General features: G+C 45.9%; 1 protein-coding gene across 1 annotated transcript in view; it reads left to right on the forward strand.

Annotated features, from left to right (window-relative positions):
• Nucleotides 1–756: 756 nt before the first annotated feature.
• Nucleotides 757–17,475, forward strand: part of LOC146202540 (solute carrier family 25 member 35-like) — a 49,995-nt gene continuing 33,276 nt past the window's right edge. Inside the window, exon 1 of the mRNA XM_084588206.1 lies at nucleotides 757–991. The gene's annotated coding sequence lies outside the window, so the exon portion shown is untranslated. The remainder of the gene's footprint in view (nucleotides 992–17,475) is intronic.

The following is a 17,475-nucleotide window of genomic DNA, read 5'->3' on the forward strand; positions in this document are numbered from 1 at the left end:
CGGACACACGGAGATGACGGCGAGTTGAACCAACGCCGAAATCGCGTATATGTGGTGTATGACACTCACAGCTGAAACTATTCTGGCGGGAAATCCCTGTCAACATTCGGTAATTATGTTTCAGCAGTGAGTAATATTTTAACCTGAACACATTGCGACAAAATGCAAGGCTCTGGTGAGACCCGGCGCACGGCCGCCTCGATCGGGGCGCGCGCGGCGCTGATCGAGACGGCTGTGAAGGGCGCCTGCTCCGGAGAGCGCGTGCTAGTCGCGCACCCCGTAGGTGGAGCCACGGTCGAAATGCGAGAGGAGGAGCGGCGCCGCCGGAGGAGGAGAGAGGAGATGGCGCTACTTTTAGTTTATTGAGGGGTTTTATCGAAGAGCTGACAGCAGCGCCACAGCGGCGACCAGTGGCGGCGGCATGAACCGAAGGCGCGTTTTCTCCAAGCGGCGGAATGCGCGGTCGCGCCACCTCTCCCTTCTAGCCACCATAGCCTCACTAGGGTCCCTGCCGTGCCCGAGCATTACGCCACCCTGCGGCGAGGAAATCGACGTTCGCTTACTGTCAGTATGTTAACTTTATGCAATATATAATTCAATGCTGCCCTTGGATGCCTTTTAAATTGATTTTTTTAAGTGCTCGCAAGTATAGTTGGCGTGCTATTTTACGAGGAGGTTATTACACATGTGCCACCGAAATAAAGGCTGAACTGAAACTGAAAATAATTGTAGTTTCTTCTCTCGCTGACTGATGGCGACACTCTCCTGCACTGCTCGTTTTGGTTGTTCTGACCCCGTTGTTTCGCGTCGTGGTCGGTCAGCTGTGTTTCTCAACTAAAAATAGCTTGGCATTCAGTGCATCAGTTGAACTCGTGGATGCACTGAACTCGTGGTGCAGATTTTGACTGACCGAACATGGCCATCCGATCGTACCACTTGCATCCAACAAGCCCACATCGAATCTGCGTTAGGATACGCGGCACATCGTAAGGTAGTACATTGCTGCGTAGTTTTGACGACCTCGCTTCGCCTGCTGCTTGCCTTTCCTGCAACAGTGTTCATCAAGTAACTCACTTCTGTGTAATGACACGTGAGGCTCCTTTGCGCGAACTGCTTTGCACGACTTCTGCAGCTGGCATGTGTTGGGTGGGGCTCGAAGTCATGCGAATGGTCATACCTTGCGCACCATGTCCCCACTTTCCCCGTAGTATATGGAGCATAAGTATGCGTGAGAAAAATACTCTTGCTTCCACGCGGTTTCTGCTTGTTGCACAGCAGGGTGTCTTGTTTTCTTGTGAATTGTGCAAGAGTGCAATAAATGAAAGTGATCAATGGGTGTCGCCGTTTAACTGTGGTTAACCTAACGGATGCAGAAGCTGATGCATATGAATCTTCTGATGCAAGTCTGTTTGAAATGCAGTTAACTCCAGATTCCTGATAATACTACCCTTACTCTCTGTGCTAAATAAAAAAAAATATATCTGGAAAGAGCAGGCAGATGACGTGCTACCTGGAACCACATTAACATGCAAGTTATTACATATAAATTGGTGCACCCAGGTAGCACGAGACGTTACAGCAATATTTTAAGGCGAAAGCCTTATTAATGAATGGCGTGGGCAGAAAGTGTAAGCAGGAAATACCAAAACTATCACGTGATTTATTACCAAAATTGCCGTGCAACCGTTCTTTGTGCAGCGTTCAGAGTAAGGTCATACCAGTTCGCTAGCATATCCATATGCCAGTCAAGGCTAGTTTACGATAGGGATTCGAACAACGACTTGCAGTCTTTGTTAAAAGTGTAGATCCGAGAAGGTCTGCTTCTATCCGTGTAGTGGCACTCTTTTGACGTTCATGAACGCCCTGTTCATTGGAGTACAAAAAATCGTCTTACCTTCAGATTTGGAACAGTGGGAATGGATTACGAGCCACGCGATGTGGCTCAAAAGCAAACCCCATACACTCTAAACTTTTGACAAAAACTGTACTTTTGATTCTATGCATTGCAGAGTTAAATACCGGCTAAATTTTTTTCTTTCACTCCCACCCTTCCCTCGCGGTGCGGTTCAGATGCCAGGGTAGGATGAGACAGACTGCACCTAATCCTTTCCTCAAAAACCAATTTTCGACCACTCGTCATATAGCGTTTCGGGTGGCGTCATATGATTTCTCGTTGCGCAGAGCATACGTCCCAGCCAAGGCTAGCACAGCAATTGTGGCGCAACAGCCTGTCGTACAGCGTTCCGGGGCTGTTAGCCAAGCAGTAGGCGAACTCACGAAAGAAATTCTAGCCGACGACATACACAGTGTTGCAAGGAAGACTTCGAAGTAATCGTAAAAAATATTGGTTAAAAAAAAAAGAAGATGTTTGCATTAACAAACTCTGACGCAATGGACATAATATCCTGCCAAAATTCCTCTAATTATCCAGCTAATAAACTAAAACCCATTAACATTTTGATTATCGCAGTTGAGTGGGTGTCCCATTGGCAAGTTGGAAACCGCGAACAAGATGGTGCTCTATCAGTTTTTGAAATGAAGAAAAACTATAGAGCCTCGCACTGCGACGCTTTTCTCGAAACCTGAACTGAGCGCAAGAAGCTCAGTACATAAGCGATGTCTGGAAGGACATGAGCAGTGGCAACGGCGCTCAGTTCGACATGTGCATTCTTTTGCCTCAGCAGCTTGATGCAAAATTTATCCATTTCCAGCTGCGTGGCCGCTATTTTTAAGAGTGAAATAAAGTTCGTGACATATGTTATAGTAGAACAGGCAGTTAGAATTTACCGTCGTTGCCACTGGACTGGATTGCGCCACAATCGGACATCACTTCTGTAGAGCTTCTCTTACGCTCAGTTTCGATTTCGTTCGGATGAAAGAGTCGGATTTCCTCACGCTGCAGAGCTTTAGAAAATTAGTTTTTCTTCGTTTAAAAAGCTGATGCGGTATCGTCTTGTTCACAGCTTCAAACTCCCCACTGGGACTAACCACCAAACGACAAATATAAATAAAGTGAATTAATGTGTCCGTCGCGGCTGAAAGTTCGTTCCTGCAAATATCGCTTTTTTTTTTTTTTTTTCTATATCGAACCCATAATTTTTTTAAGGCAACTCCCTGTATAAACTCACGATAAGACATTCTTATTTTCGCCTTCACATCACGTAAACAGTCTTCAGTGCACTTCGTGATTTTTGTTTTGTTTTGGTCTAACGTTCGTATATTTTTCCAGCAGCTGTCGAGTTCATGAGCGCTGTTGGAAAAATAATGAAGGAATACTAACTCGTCTAATCTGCATTTCTCAGTTCATACGTTGTTCTCAGTATCTTTGTTTTTTTTTGCTAATAATGATGTTTTTGATGGGTTAAAGTAAAAGCTAAATAACCTTGTTCTAACCACAATAAAATATTTAAACAGCATAAATGCAACTGTATCTTAAATGCTTGTAGAGTACACTAGTAATAACATGTAGGCCTGCAATATGTGAAATTAATGGTTTGACGGTTTGACCAAAAACGAGGTTGATACTTCTGCAATACACTTCAACCAATATATGTAACTCACCTTCACGAGAGTGATAATGATCATTAAGTAATATACAAAATTTTCTAACAGAATAATGAGACAGTGCTTGCGTTATATAGTAGGCGCAATATAAAAATCATTGCAAATTTCTCGAACATGGTCCTTGTCATATATTTGTGATTTAGACATAACGTTTAGAGCAAAACGTTAGCACATTATTTTCTATTTTTTGAATGTTAATCTAATGTACCATTTTTGCCAAAAGTAACCAGGCTGCATGTCTCGCTTCTCGCTCATATTCTAAAGCCAACATTGATTCCCATAGGATCACAACTTCGTAAGAAGTGAGGAGAGGAGCTCGCTTTTACGTTGCACAGATTTACAGCTCCAGAATTGGTACCATTTATTTACTGCCCATCTGATAAGCGGAACATGCAGCCTGGTTACTTTTGGCAAAGGCGGTACATGAAGCAATTTAAAATTAAAATAGTGTAGCAGTCTTATAACAATAATTTAATGTTCGGTGCATTTCTAAGGCACTGTCCGTCCCGCGCTTCAAAAGCGAGCATTCAGCGGCTAATTTGGTGAGAATATCAATGTGGGAGCTTGGTGGCTGGGTCTCTTGCAAGGGGGTATACTCGCACGAAAATGTTTAGCGTATCTGGCGCTCTTCCTTCGATGTACGATTCGTTGTGCCCATTCAAGGGCTGAGCTAATTCGGCTGCATTTTCAAAAGTAACATCAATGTTCTGTGACGTTAATCAGAGCGAGCAAAATCACTAATTCACAAAACATTAGGTAGATAGGTAGGTAAGTAGGCAGAAAGAAAAAAAAGAAAGAAAGGAAAAAAAGGAATAAGGGGATTAAGAGGAAGAATTGACTCCCGTTTTTAAGCTCCCATTGCGGACCTTCGTTCGCGTGCATGCATTTTGCTACTCGCTTAATCAATAGCCATTATTTTGTGTCTCTGCTATCCCACAAATACTCATTAGCCTACAGTTGTAAGCTACCATAAAAGGCCACCCGACATAGACGAAGTCCCGCTTTAGCCAAGCCACACGAACTTGGCTGTGTGGCCTAGGAGTAGCGCGACGCACCGTCGTCTGTTCGACTGAAACCCCTGCCCGTGTGCTTGCGGCGCGAGCAGACGATGTGGATGTGACCAACCGGAAACAGCCAGCGAGAGTGATTGGCGGATCACTCCTGCACTTCCGGGCGACAAGGGAAAATTTATATCCCCGCAGATCCAAGCAGTCGCGACTGCGCTTGTGTGTACCTTCTCGTCCTTGTTTTTATGTGCGCAGTATACTTTAGGGGGGGGGGGGGGGGTATAATTGACCGACTCGCCCAACAACGCACTCTCTTAAAAAGCTTTGCGTGACGCTTGGCGCCGCCACGTTCGCTTGAGGTTTCGCGCCCAGGGGTTCAAGCCGCACCACTCAAACAGTGACATATCGTCCTCTGCACAAACCCCCGGAAACGTAGCGTCATGAATCAGCAAGGTCACTTCAGCAAAAAGAAAGGAAATCATTCGATGTCATCTTGACTATTTCTGAGATCGGGTACAGAGAATTATATAAAGAAATCCGAGATCCGGGGCACACACTGGACTTTTCAGGAAACGAGGACGTGAAAAAAAAAAAAAAAATGCAATATTTGCACAAATGCGGTAAAACTACCCGTTTCGTCGTGACTGGGACACTTCCACCGACTCCTGTTGGATAGGAATGATAGCTGCACGCTCCGCTTTTTCCTGACAACTACACGGTCTCTATGGCATTGCCAAGGAGGCTATGGTATTGCATGCGAAGCAACAGTGGTGTCCGCTGGCCCACTTCAGGTTAAACTGCATAGTTCCGTTGTAAGCAGAGGTTTCCAGATGTTAAAAACGTACTTGCACTTTGCAGAGTTTTCTGTTGAAATTTCGGCGTCGCCGCCGCCGACCAGCGGTGGTCCGAAAAAATCCTGTTTGGTCGGTAGGGTGATGACGTTAGATGGCGTCACAACCGTATGACCTCTTGCGGAAATTTCTAACACCCCGAATTCAAATGACGAATTTTAGGACTGTCCAAATGAAGCCAAAATTGGCGAGAAGTTGGGTATTTCAGAAAACAGAAGCAATTATATTTGAGTGCTTCTCGTTGCCATCGAGGTTCGAACCTATGCCTTCAGGATTCCAGACGGGCACACAACCCATAGGCAGGGCTGCTTCTTTCTTTCTTTCTTTCTTTCTTTCTTTCTTTCTTTCTTTCTTTCTTTCTTTCTTTCTTTCTTTCTTTCTTTCTTTCTTTCTTTCTTTCTTTCTTTCTTTCTTTCTTTCTTTCTTTCTTTCTTTCTTTCTTTCTTTCTTTCTTTCTTTCTTTCTTTCTTTCTTTCTTTCTTTCTTTCTTTCTTTCTTTCTTTCTTTCTTTCTTTCTTTCTTTCTTTCTTTCTTTCTTTCTTTCTTTCTTTCTTTCTTGTGTGGTGCGTATCACTTACTGACGTGTATATGAGATTTGTACTGGTGTTACAGTAATATAAAAAAAATAATTTAGAAATGCGAGCAATTTAAATAAAGCTTTTAAAAATTCGCCACAGGAAAAGGCGGTGTCATCGTGTCTACTCGTGTCACTATGCGTATCGTGTGAGGAACGCAGAATAATCGCAGAAACTTTAGTCGCTCTAGTCTGGAAGTTTTAATAACCTTGCGACCGCTATCCATCTTTCGTTGCGTCTGTTTCATCGCGATGATTTTCATTTCGTCATCGGATCTGAATTGCCACCTTCGGTTCGTGTGGTTCAAGATGGAAATGAAATTTGCGTGACGCAAGTGACTGTTCGTCGAGCTAAGTACCTCAACTGCGGTAGAAAATGGGGATTAAGATAGCAGGAGGGAAAGAAGCCAGGAGAGGAGACATGGCTTGAACTGAGCAGCGCGTGGTCGGGCGCTGAAAGAGGGGGAGGACAGCATGGAAGGCGGCTGGTAGGGCTCAATCAAAACTGGCTTAATTCAGTATGAGAGGAGATCTGGAGATGGTACGACTGCGCAGAAGGAGGAGAGAGCTACGCAGTACACCCGATCTACCCGGGCCACCGTGACCAAGACACCTGGGCTAAGTAAGAGTCGAGTTAGAGAACGATTCGGTTTGGTTTGGTTTGTGGGGTTTAACGTCCCAAAGCGACTAAGGCTATGAGAGACGCCGTAGTAGAGGACTCCGGAAATTTCGAACACCTGGGGTTCTTTAACGTGCACTGACATCGCACAGCACACGGGCGCCTAGCTTTTTGCCTCCATCGAAAAGCGACCGCCGAGGCCGGGATTCGATCCCGCGTCCTTGGGCACAGTAGTCGAGCGCCTTAACCGCTGCGCCACCCCGGCGGGGCAGAACGATTCGAGGCCTTCAACCTGGAGAGTAGAGTTTGGAACCAGCCAAGTGGGCGGCAAAGATGGAATCAGCGAGAAATTAAAGACTCTCCGGAATGCGTGAATATCGGCAGATGGAGCGCCACGTAACAAGTCTTCCTCTGTAAAGCAAAGCTGTCTTCCCATACGATGCCACCAATGCGGTAGCATGGGAGGTTGCTGGCATTCTAGGCGAAATTGGTGGGGCATCTCGTCGCGTATGCAGCATAAAGGGCGCTAGGCGAGATGAAAAGTGCGCCCTAGTGTGAAGGATGCAGCAGCTAAAAACAAGTGGAATAATGAAGTTATTTTATGTTTTACTCATGTTTTACTCCTAATTGTTCATCAAGATGGACACCCATACTGGGTACTGACCCGGAGTACCCGGGGTCTAACCCAACCGCGGCGGCCACGTTTCGACGGAGGCGAAAAGAAAAGGCCTCCGCGTGCTGTGCGATGTCAGCGCATGATAACATCCCTAGGTGGTAGAAATTATACTGCAGCCCTCCACTACGGCACCTCTTTTAGTGCGTAGCACTATTAGCCGCAGGTTTTACATCGACGATCTGTACATCGACGATACCTGCGGCTAGAAGGGCTACGCTCTAAAAGAGGTGCCGTAGTGGAGGGCTGCGCTATAATTTCTACCACCTACGGATCTTTATCATGCGCTGACATCGCACAGCACGCGGAGGCCTTTTCTTTTCGCCTCCGTCGAAACGTGGCCGCCGCGTTTGGGTTAGACCCCGGGTACTCCGGGTCAGTAGCCGAGAAAGTCTGAAATATATAGTGTAGTACATCATTTAATAGCTCTATACTGGAGAGGGCAAGTATAATGCGATAGTTCTGTTAGTTAATTACCGACAATAATATTTCAGTTAGTTGGCATTAAAATATGGTACACTATGAATTATATCGTCGTATAGCTGCTAGTTACACCATTGCTTATTCATTGCCAAACCAAACAAAACAGCTTACGCTCAATGTGCTAGGCATAATCGTGTTCAACACCGCCAATTTTTTAAAAGTTATCTTTTATGGTAGCGTTTATTTCTGAGCGAAGTTGACTTAACATTATATGTATTATACACAAATAGAAATATTATACAAAACACATGTAATTTTACAGAGACTATAGAAGGAAACGCAGCCACGTGCCGCCGTGGACAGGCGAAGCCACGATGTGCACATGCTGAGTGCGGTGGTTTACCAACTGACCTCGAGCAGCGGCCAGTGGTTATTTTACGTGCAGCTCAACCCGTAGAGTGTACACCTCCGCGACGGCTAATCATAGCGGCGAACATGGCGCACGCAAACTGATTTATATAACGACCGTAAACGGCATTACTTCTCAGCCATTGTTAGTAACGGTCGCAAAGAACGTGATTTATTTTTTCATTGAGCTTGTTTCGTAACTGTGAGTTTGAGTCGCAACTGCCTACGTGTCAGTAGACAGTAATGACTTACATCTTTGCTGCATAAACGGCAACGGCGATAGCGTTGGAAAACATTCTTTTTTTTTTTTTTTTTTTTTTTGCGCAGCAGGAAATGAGAGGATCGAACGAAAGCTCGGCCTCAAATGCGCTGCAGCTTTCTGACTGCGAGAGGGCGGTTAATCCTCTGGGGTGCGTCTTCTATCTGTTTAGAAAGCTAAAAAAATGTAAAAAAAAAAAAAGCGCGTCTCGTTTGTGGCGCATGCACTGTCGCCGCGAGGAAGCCTGATTTATTGCGTACGACCGGGGCGCCCTTTATTTTTCTGTCAAAAGGATGTGTATCCCAGATGAAAGTATTTCTGACCTTGTTTCGTTTTATTAATTAATTTATTTTATTTTTTGCAGTAGCGTCAGAGCCTTCCGAATGATCTCTGAACGACTACATTGTGTCTCCGTGGAACGCGTGGTGGGTTGCGCATAAACTGGTCAAATTATTTGTTTTATTTTTCGTGCGGACCCCCCCCCCCCCCCCCCCCTTCCCTCCCTTTTCCAATCTTCCCTCCAAAGCCGAATTTATCGCCTTCTATATATTTCTGCAAGCAACGACAACGTGCAGGCATTCTTGATCTCTACGGGAGCGAAGATACTGATTTGGCGGCCCAGTTTGTGTGGTTGGTTTTAACGGTGGGCATTTGGCACATATTATGAAGTTTCGGGCCTACGAGTGCTGGTAATTGTGTTCAGCTCGTTCCCGCATTGCATTCTACTGGGTGCGCACTAACGTTGATGTCTGTTTTACGTGACGTTTTCGTCATTTTGCACAAAATTAAACACACCCAGCAAATGGCGAGGCTTTTCTCATCACAAGGCTTGCACTCGCATTTTAATCAAGCTTCTATATTCTAGCTGTCTTAGCCGAAAGGCAAAGGATGAAGAAGAAGAAGAAGAAAAAAAAGGGCCGGCTAACCTGTGGCTAGACGCGGTTATAGTCACGTCATCAACATGGCGGGCAAAACAAGGGCGTGTGTGGAACCTGCTCCGCTCCTTTTCAAGGTAAACAGCAGCATATCGAGTATTCAGGCGGATGCACGAGACGTTTTCATCTGAAATGCGTGAATATCATTGCCGAAGAATACGAGCTGCTTATGGACAACGGAAAAAGTACGTACGTACAAATGCCACCCCTGTATCCGTCGAAAAGACACCGAAGGCAGCTGGCCTACCACCCGCAGTTGTGCTGCATTGGATCAAGACAACGCTGACGGCTCGAAAGCAAGTGAACCCGAGGCTGTGCGTTTAATCAGCCAACTATAGCTCAAGATTGAGGCTCTGACTACTATGGTTGAATCCCAAGGCACCGCCATCGCCTAGCTGCAAGCCGATAACAGAAAACTTAGGGAACTGTAGTTCTGCAGAACGCTTCGACTTATCCGGTGGCTCAAGCTCGCTGGCATTCCATCGCCCATCCGGGATCGACCAGCTTCACTACGGTGCTTAGTCAGTCCAGCATTTCTGTTGGAGCTCACGAATGTACCCTTCAAGCTGCGAACCGTCCACCGTTGGAAGTGCGCCCACTTGTGAAAGCCATGACAACACGGATGAACATCGACGAAGACGGGTTTCAAGAAGTTCGCCGCAAGTGTAGCCAGGTTCGGCAGCAGGAAATAGTCGGCCGTCGCAACTATAGCACCACCAAGAAAGGCACTGTTTCTTTCAAGACTTCATCCAGACACTACGACAGACGAAATGAATGAACTACTTGAAACTGTGGTCGGTACCAGCTCGTTTTGTTGCACAAAACTCAAAAGCAAATTGCTACTTACGCTTCTTTTTGTGTCAAGTTGATACTGCTAGATATGATGAAATCAACAACCCCGACATGTATGATCTGAAGGATGCCTTTTCCGTCCCTTGTTTGGTACTTTACGAGACAGTGTGCGGCTGGCATCGCCCAGTGAAAACAAATGTAAAGAAAATGAGTAAGTGTCACAATAAACTCAGCCGCCACTACCCAAACGTCCGCGGTTTAAGGGGCAAAACAAAAATGCCGGAAAATATTGCGGTTTGAGATTACGACGTTTACTGTTGAACTGAGACGTGGCTGAAGGCTGACATCCAAAGCGAGGAATATTATGTCTGGTTTTCATGTTCATCGCAATGACTGGGATTACCAGGCCTGTAATCAGATCTACGGGGTCGGCGTTTTTTGTGCCATCCGTCGATCAATTCGATCGGTCAGGAGGACTGACCTCGAATGTGTCTGGGTCGAAATTTTCGTTCACGGCGGGGAAACTTGCTACTTGGGAATTATTATTTTCCGCCGGCTTACGCTGTTTCAGCGCTTATAAACTGTCTCAACCACTTCTACGAAAGTATAGATTTTAACAAATGTGACACTTTAATTGTTGGTGATTTTAATTTACCAGGACTCGGCTGGTCTTCTGTTTACTATTTCAAGCGTTGCAGAAGTACGTGAAAAAGCGAGATATTTGCTCGAATCTGCTAGCTTTGCTCACTGGGACCCTATTCTCGACACACATGGCCGCCGTTCTCTTTTTTCTCTCAGATTTTTTCTCTCTGATTGGTTCTAAGAACAGTCACGTGTTTCAAATTTGTGGCGCAAAATTTCGGTGTGTTGAAATAGCTTTTGATCGAATATTTAGGGGAATCCCCCAAGGTGGAGGAAGTTTGAATGGAGTAATTACTCATTGGCATCCACCCAAGCGCAGCCATACGCTACAAAGGAAAGCTATACAGCTTTCTCAGAAACTTCGTAGTTAAAGAGAAATTCGTCCTGATCCGAACTTATCAGCTGCGTCACCTTGTAGAGGACTAATAATGAAGACGCAGATTTACAGCCGTACGGGGGTCGTACCTACCCTCCCGTTGCAAATGATTTGCTCTCATAGAGAAACCATCGATCCGCGCCGTCGTTGCCAAGCGCAGCAATGCGGCCCGCTAACTCAAGCGGTTGATCTGCGCGAGACGAGGCTTTTCAGAGAGCAACAGAGGGTGAAGTTGGGTGAGTTGAAGGTTGTTCATGATGGTTTCGTGGGCGCTCTTTAACACAGAGGCAAAGAAAAGAAGAAAAATAAATCCCCCCCCCCCCCCCCCTCCCTTCAATCCGTGTTTACTTCTCTTTTTCTCTGTGTTAAAGTGTTAAACAGTGCCCACCAAACCATCATGAATTTCAGAGAGCACCGCGATGCTTTCTAATTACCTGTCTCGTCGGTTCGTGAGTACAACATGAGGGTTCATATGCTGTGGTGGCTGTGCAGGAACTTCGCGCAACAGGCAGCGAGGGATCACTAAAGACTTTCTTAAATGTCGGCCCTGAACACTGACTTTTTTGCCTTGCACTATGCACTCACTGCAATGTTAATGAATTGAACAGCCTTTGCACGATGGGCAAAGCAAGCAAAAATACTCCAGCTTCTATTTTAATAAACGAATGTGTTTCATGTACATGGCACATGTTTGATTGCAACATGTGATGTGTTTCATATATAAAGTTTTCTTTTAATATGCATGCGGGATCACCATTTGCTTATTTTTTAGAAGAAAATAAGCACTCCGGAGCACGTTATGACGGTACGCCCTAATCATATGATGTAGCTGAGTGACATTTTGTGTTGATTCCTGTTTTTAATACAGCCTGAAAAAAATCCCCGTTCATTGATTTGCATTTTATCGTTTCGACAGTAAGGAATACGCGCGCGGCGCCGCCCTAGCTTCATACCATGATTTCCTCAGTCATATTTCGCTTTCTTTCCTTATTGTCCGTTTATCCCCCTCTGCACGTGTACGGTAAGCTGAGAGTCGCCTAATTAACCTTCCTGCTATTCTGTTCTTCTGTTTCGTTCTCTTTCTCGGAGATCTTTTGCCTTTCGCAAGAGTTTATCGCACTCCAGCGCATGAAAATTTAACCGACGATAGTGTAAGGCCCAGCGTATGCCTTCCAATTCGTGTGTGGGTGGAACACTCTCTGTCTCTGCGCTGCTTTCCGCGCTCTACACAACTCAAGCCTACACAATATGTTAGAACCTTAAGCAGATTTGGTGGCCTGACGGTAGCTGGTCATAACGCGGCTTTTCGAAAAAGGTGGGTAGCACAGTCAATGCCTAATAGTAATTGATACTTTGAGACTGCGAGCGTTGTCCTCAGAGATGGACATTACAGGCTGCGCCGCGCCTCTTCGTCAGTGCTGAAGCTCTTTGGAAATCTGTCGATTCCTTGTGTTTACGACCAAGTACTTAAACGTTTTAGTTCCTGCATTTAAAAGCCGCTGATAAGTGAACGTGAGCGGTTATCGGCGGTTGTGAAGAGTAATGCTTTCCGCTCCCATTTTGCACCAACCCACTGCGAATATTCCATTGCCGTTCTTGCTCTTCAGCTGAAACTCGCGAGTTGATGCCATGCGTAGCTGATGCCGAATGTTCGACCGCAAGTATGTCATGACACACTAATACCGCAACGCCACAACATACTTCACTCGCCTCACTGCAACCCTAGGCTTCCAAATCACGGAATGCACCGCAGAGCATCGGTTCCTGCAGGAGCACCGTCATTTTTCATACTTGGCGCCAATATATAGTAGCAGACGACAGCGCGCTTTTTTCTGTCACTTTATTTCTCTTTTTCTTCAGAATGCGTAACCCGATTGTGTGCTTACGTAACCTGGCACCGTCCTGATGCACACGTCACGCGTACGTCACAATTTGAACAAAATGGCGAATTGTCGAGATAGGGCCCCTTGCGCAAAACCCTAAAGGTGACCTCTTAGATTTAGCCCTGACCAACGTCTGTGAATGCGTTATTTCTGAGCCAACGCTACCGCTTGTGGTCGACACCTGGCATCGTCCCTTTGAGACAGAGTTGTCTACATGCGTCGCTCTAAAGAAAATAAATCTAACCATCGCCCGCTTCGATTGTAGCAAAGGTGACCACTTCAGTCTCTATTGGTATCTTGAAGGCACCGACTGGGCGAGCTTACTTTTATCTGAAACTTGCGCCAGCAAGGCAGCATAAACCATCACTAGTATAGGCAGCCTGCAGTGAAGTTTGCTGTGTCCATCGCCGCGCCCTAACACATATCCCAGCGAGAGCAACAAATACTTTTGAGGCGCTTTCGTAGGGCGTTTCCACGCCACCTGCATGAGCTTACGCTCTGTCGAAGCTTTGCGTGGCGTGTCAGATAACTGGGTTACATTGAGAGCGCCTAGGCAAGGACGTTATCTGTCACATGCCTATCTATAACAGTGATGAATATGCTCGGTCGTTTATCGCGAACCACGCGGCTAACAGCAACATTTTTTAGGCGCGCTGCGGAACAAATGCAGCGCCGCCTAGCCAGTGTAGGTTCCCTACTATCAAAACTGGAATACAGAAGTTGGTACCGAAAACGATTCCCAAAACGGCTGCCTATCCGCAATGGTTCTCGAATGAACTTAGAAGAGCATTGCGTCAAAAACTGCGCTATCACAGACGATACCGGACGAAGCAGCTTTCCTGCTGGTATGAAAAATACCAGGCATGTAGAAAGGGATGTAAACGCCTTTACCGCCGTGACCACACTGCTTACACACACTCTGTACAAGAAAAGCTTCTGAACTGCCCTAATGCAGTTTGGCGGTTTTCACATGGTTCACTTTATCGTCAGGGGCCCAAAGTATACTGACGCAATCTTCGACCCCCAGGCAGTGTGTGATGCGTTCGCCAAACACTTTGCCTCAGCATATCCGAGCGTTCCAATTGACGTCACTCCCTATAATAGCTCTTGCTGTTCATCTGATTGTTTCCTGAACCTGCCGTCCTTCCGAGGTTCAGATTCCGAGGTAGCAGCAGCTATTCGTGAACTACCTTCCAAAAGAATCTGCGGTGCAGACGAAATTCCAAGCTTCGTAATCAAGGGTTGTGCTAATTTACTCACGCCTGTTATGACACACGTTTTTAACCTGTCTTTGTGCACGAAAACGTTTCCGTTTTGCTGAAAACTACCCATGCTAGTACCAGTACACAAAAAAGGTGCCAGGAATTATGTCAGCAACTATAGACCTATCTCGCTACTATCATGCCTAACGAAAATTTTGGAACATATGTTGCACATCAATGTTCTCATTTATCTAAAAAATAAAATTAACGCTGAACGGCATGGCTTTTTTTCCCTTGGCGTTGTGTCGAGGCAAACCTTGCTAGCTTGAACTCCGTCGCCCCAAGGGTCGCAGCAAGAGGACATGTGGATATCATATATTTTGACTTAAGCAAAGCTTTCGACCTTGTCACTCATGAGCAGCTCTTGTGCGAAATGCGACAATACGGATTCTCACCTTCTCTGTGTGAATGGTTGGCAAGTTACCTTTGCAACCGCGTAAATATTGGCAAATACGGCTTATGCTTCTCATCTGCATATCCTGCTAAAACTGGTGTACCGTAGGGGTCTTATCTATCGCCTTTACTTTTCAATCTGTTTATTAATGACGTTGTGGGCTGCGTCCGATATTGTGACATACTACAGTTTGCTGATGACCTAAAGATATTTCGCTCTGTAGACACAACAATATACTGTAACGAGTTACAGAAAGATGTCAACTCAGTATGCAAATTGAGCGTACTAAGCTTTGATGCTGAACTGCAACAAAACGGTAGCTATTTCCTTCACTAGAGGGAAGAAGTCAATGCTGTATAACTACAGTACAGATGGCAATCTTGTACGTCGTGTTGATGTTGTCCGCGACTTGGATATATACCTGGATTCCCAGCCGACATTTAACGCCCAGGTTAACAACGTAACATGCTCGAGTTTCCGGTCTCTAGGCATCATTACACGTGCTGCAAGGAATTTCAGGTCGAAAGACTGCCTTCTGCTCCTGCACAAGTCGCTTGTCTTGTCAAGATTGAACTTTCGCAGTGCAGTCTGGAACTCTTTGAAAATCACACTGTGTACCGCTGTTGAACGTGCACAAAAGCGCTTCATTCGGATTCTTTATGATCGACATTTAGGTCGGCAATACTACTTTGACTACAGCTGCCTGTTGTCGTGTCTAAAACGTGTTCCACTCTCTACATGACGCGAGTTACGGGACGCCATCTTATTGCAGAAATGTTTGCATGCTGTATTTGATTGTCCCACGCTGACAACCGCGCTCCGTTTGAATGTGCCCAGACCGAACGCCCGAAGCAGTCGGTCATTCTAAAAAGCCGGTGCAAATAGTATATGTCCAATGATGCGCATTCATCATCATCATCATCATCATCATCATCAGCCAGACTATACCCACTGCAGGGCGAAGGCCTCTCCCACATTTCTCCAATTAACCCGGTTCTGTGCTAACTGCATCCACTTGACCCCTGCGAACTTCTTAACCTCATCCGCCCACCTAACTTTCTGCCGCTCCCTGCTACGCTTTCCTTCCCTTGAAATCCAGTTTGTTACCCTAAGCGACCATCGGTTATCCTCTCTTCGCACTACATGTCCCGCCCATGCCCATTTCTTCCTCTTGATTTCTACTAGAATGTCAGTAACTTGAGTTATTTCTCTGACCCACTCTTTTTCACACACACACACACACACAAAATGACCACAGTGGTTTGTTCACACATGGCCGACTTATTAAACACGTGCTGAATGCGTGCAGATGCGCATTCAGCACGTATTTAATAAGTCTGCCATGTGTGAACAAACCACTGTGGTCATTTTTTTATTAAAAATAGTTTTACACTGCGCAAGCTATAGCTTCTATATTGGGCTAGCTTCTTTTAGCCCATTTCTAATTCTCTCCTCCCTGGACGTTGAAACAAGCTCATCTACGCATGTCCCCATGTACCTTCTATTTTGACATGTGTGTAGAATGTGTAAACTGACGTGCACTCAACACATGTATGCTTCATGTGTCATAGTGCACCACTGTTCAGACAGAACTGCGGTTTGTGGGCACTTAAAGTATTCAATAAACGAATAAATAGTTGAGCGGGGAACCGTCATATTAAGGATCTATAAGTTTGATATCCCCTTCGGCTGTTTTGTTGGACTTAGGTGTTATACGAACAATGCAGTACTGACAATGAATGCAGGCGGCTTCTCTCCTCTTTCCTTTTCTCCCTCCTTCTCCTTCTTTACGGGCTGACCGCAGTGACGGTATGTTCCGTAAAGCGCTTCTAGTAACGAAGCTTGACCGCAGAATCGACCGGTGCTTTTCGGGCACGAGAGCGCGAAGGTACGCTACTTGTCAAGAAAGCAGCGGAGCTTCGCGTTTTCAAATAGTTCGAATTGCTCAAAAGCGCTGAAAAACACGAAAACGCTCATGGCGACGCCCGCCATTTTGAAGTGTGCATGGGCTGCACAGCCAAGCGGTAGTTGCAGCTGTTTGGTTTCATCGTCGACGTGCGCGGTTCGCAAGATTGAAACTCCATAGGAGGCACGCTTGTATGGTTCTCCAGCTTTTATAATGCATTCGTTCGTTGCCTTTCCGCTCCACAACGAGATGCACTTGTGAGGCCCGTTATCAACCCGACGATCCACGACAAGTTATCACGGGTCAGTGTTCAACAAATACGAAAATGTATACCTTAGCGATACGGTAGACGATTTCTTCGCGTATGTACTTCCTGGTAACGTAAAAAGAAGAGGCAAAAAAAAAAAATATTGCAACGAAATGCGATTGCACTGCGTCCTCGACCAGGCTAGGAAGAAGTAAAATCGCGTTTATGTGGATCTTTTGTCAGCGTTTGAATGTTCAACTGTGCAAAACGTTTTTTGTAGTACATGCCGCGGCGTTAGTGGCAAAGTATACTCGCGCCACAAATCTCGCTTATATCACAGCACTAACGCAGGGAAAAAAGGTATTCGCGGTACATCCGCGTTTGTAAACAAATGGCAAACGGCCTGTACGACCAGTTACCCTGCTGGGAAATCCACCAGGAGGCGCGGCCGTCGCTTTGCACGAAGTGGCCGTCGCTTTGCCAGCCGTGTGGTGCGGACGCGTGTTCCATCGCTCCTCCGATTGCACGTGGCTACCGGAAACGGACGGACTGGCGACAGCGGGAGCTTCCGAAGCGTCAAATAGATGAGTTCTTTCTTTTATTAACTTTATTTCCTTTTCAGCTAGTTAGGTTAGGTGCAGCCTAAAAAATAGATTTTAG

Source organism: Amblyomma maculatum, chromosome 1 (genome assembly GCF_055883805.1).
Source record: "Amblyomma maculatum isolate TAMU_Amacu chromosome 1, ASM5588380v1, whole genome shotgun sequence".
NCBI classification, from domain to species: Eukaryota; Metazoa; Arthropoda; class Arachnida; order Ixodida; family Ixodidae; genus Amblyomma; species Amblyomma maculatum.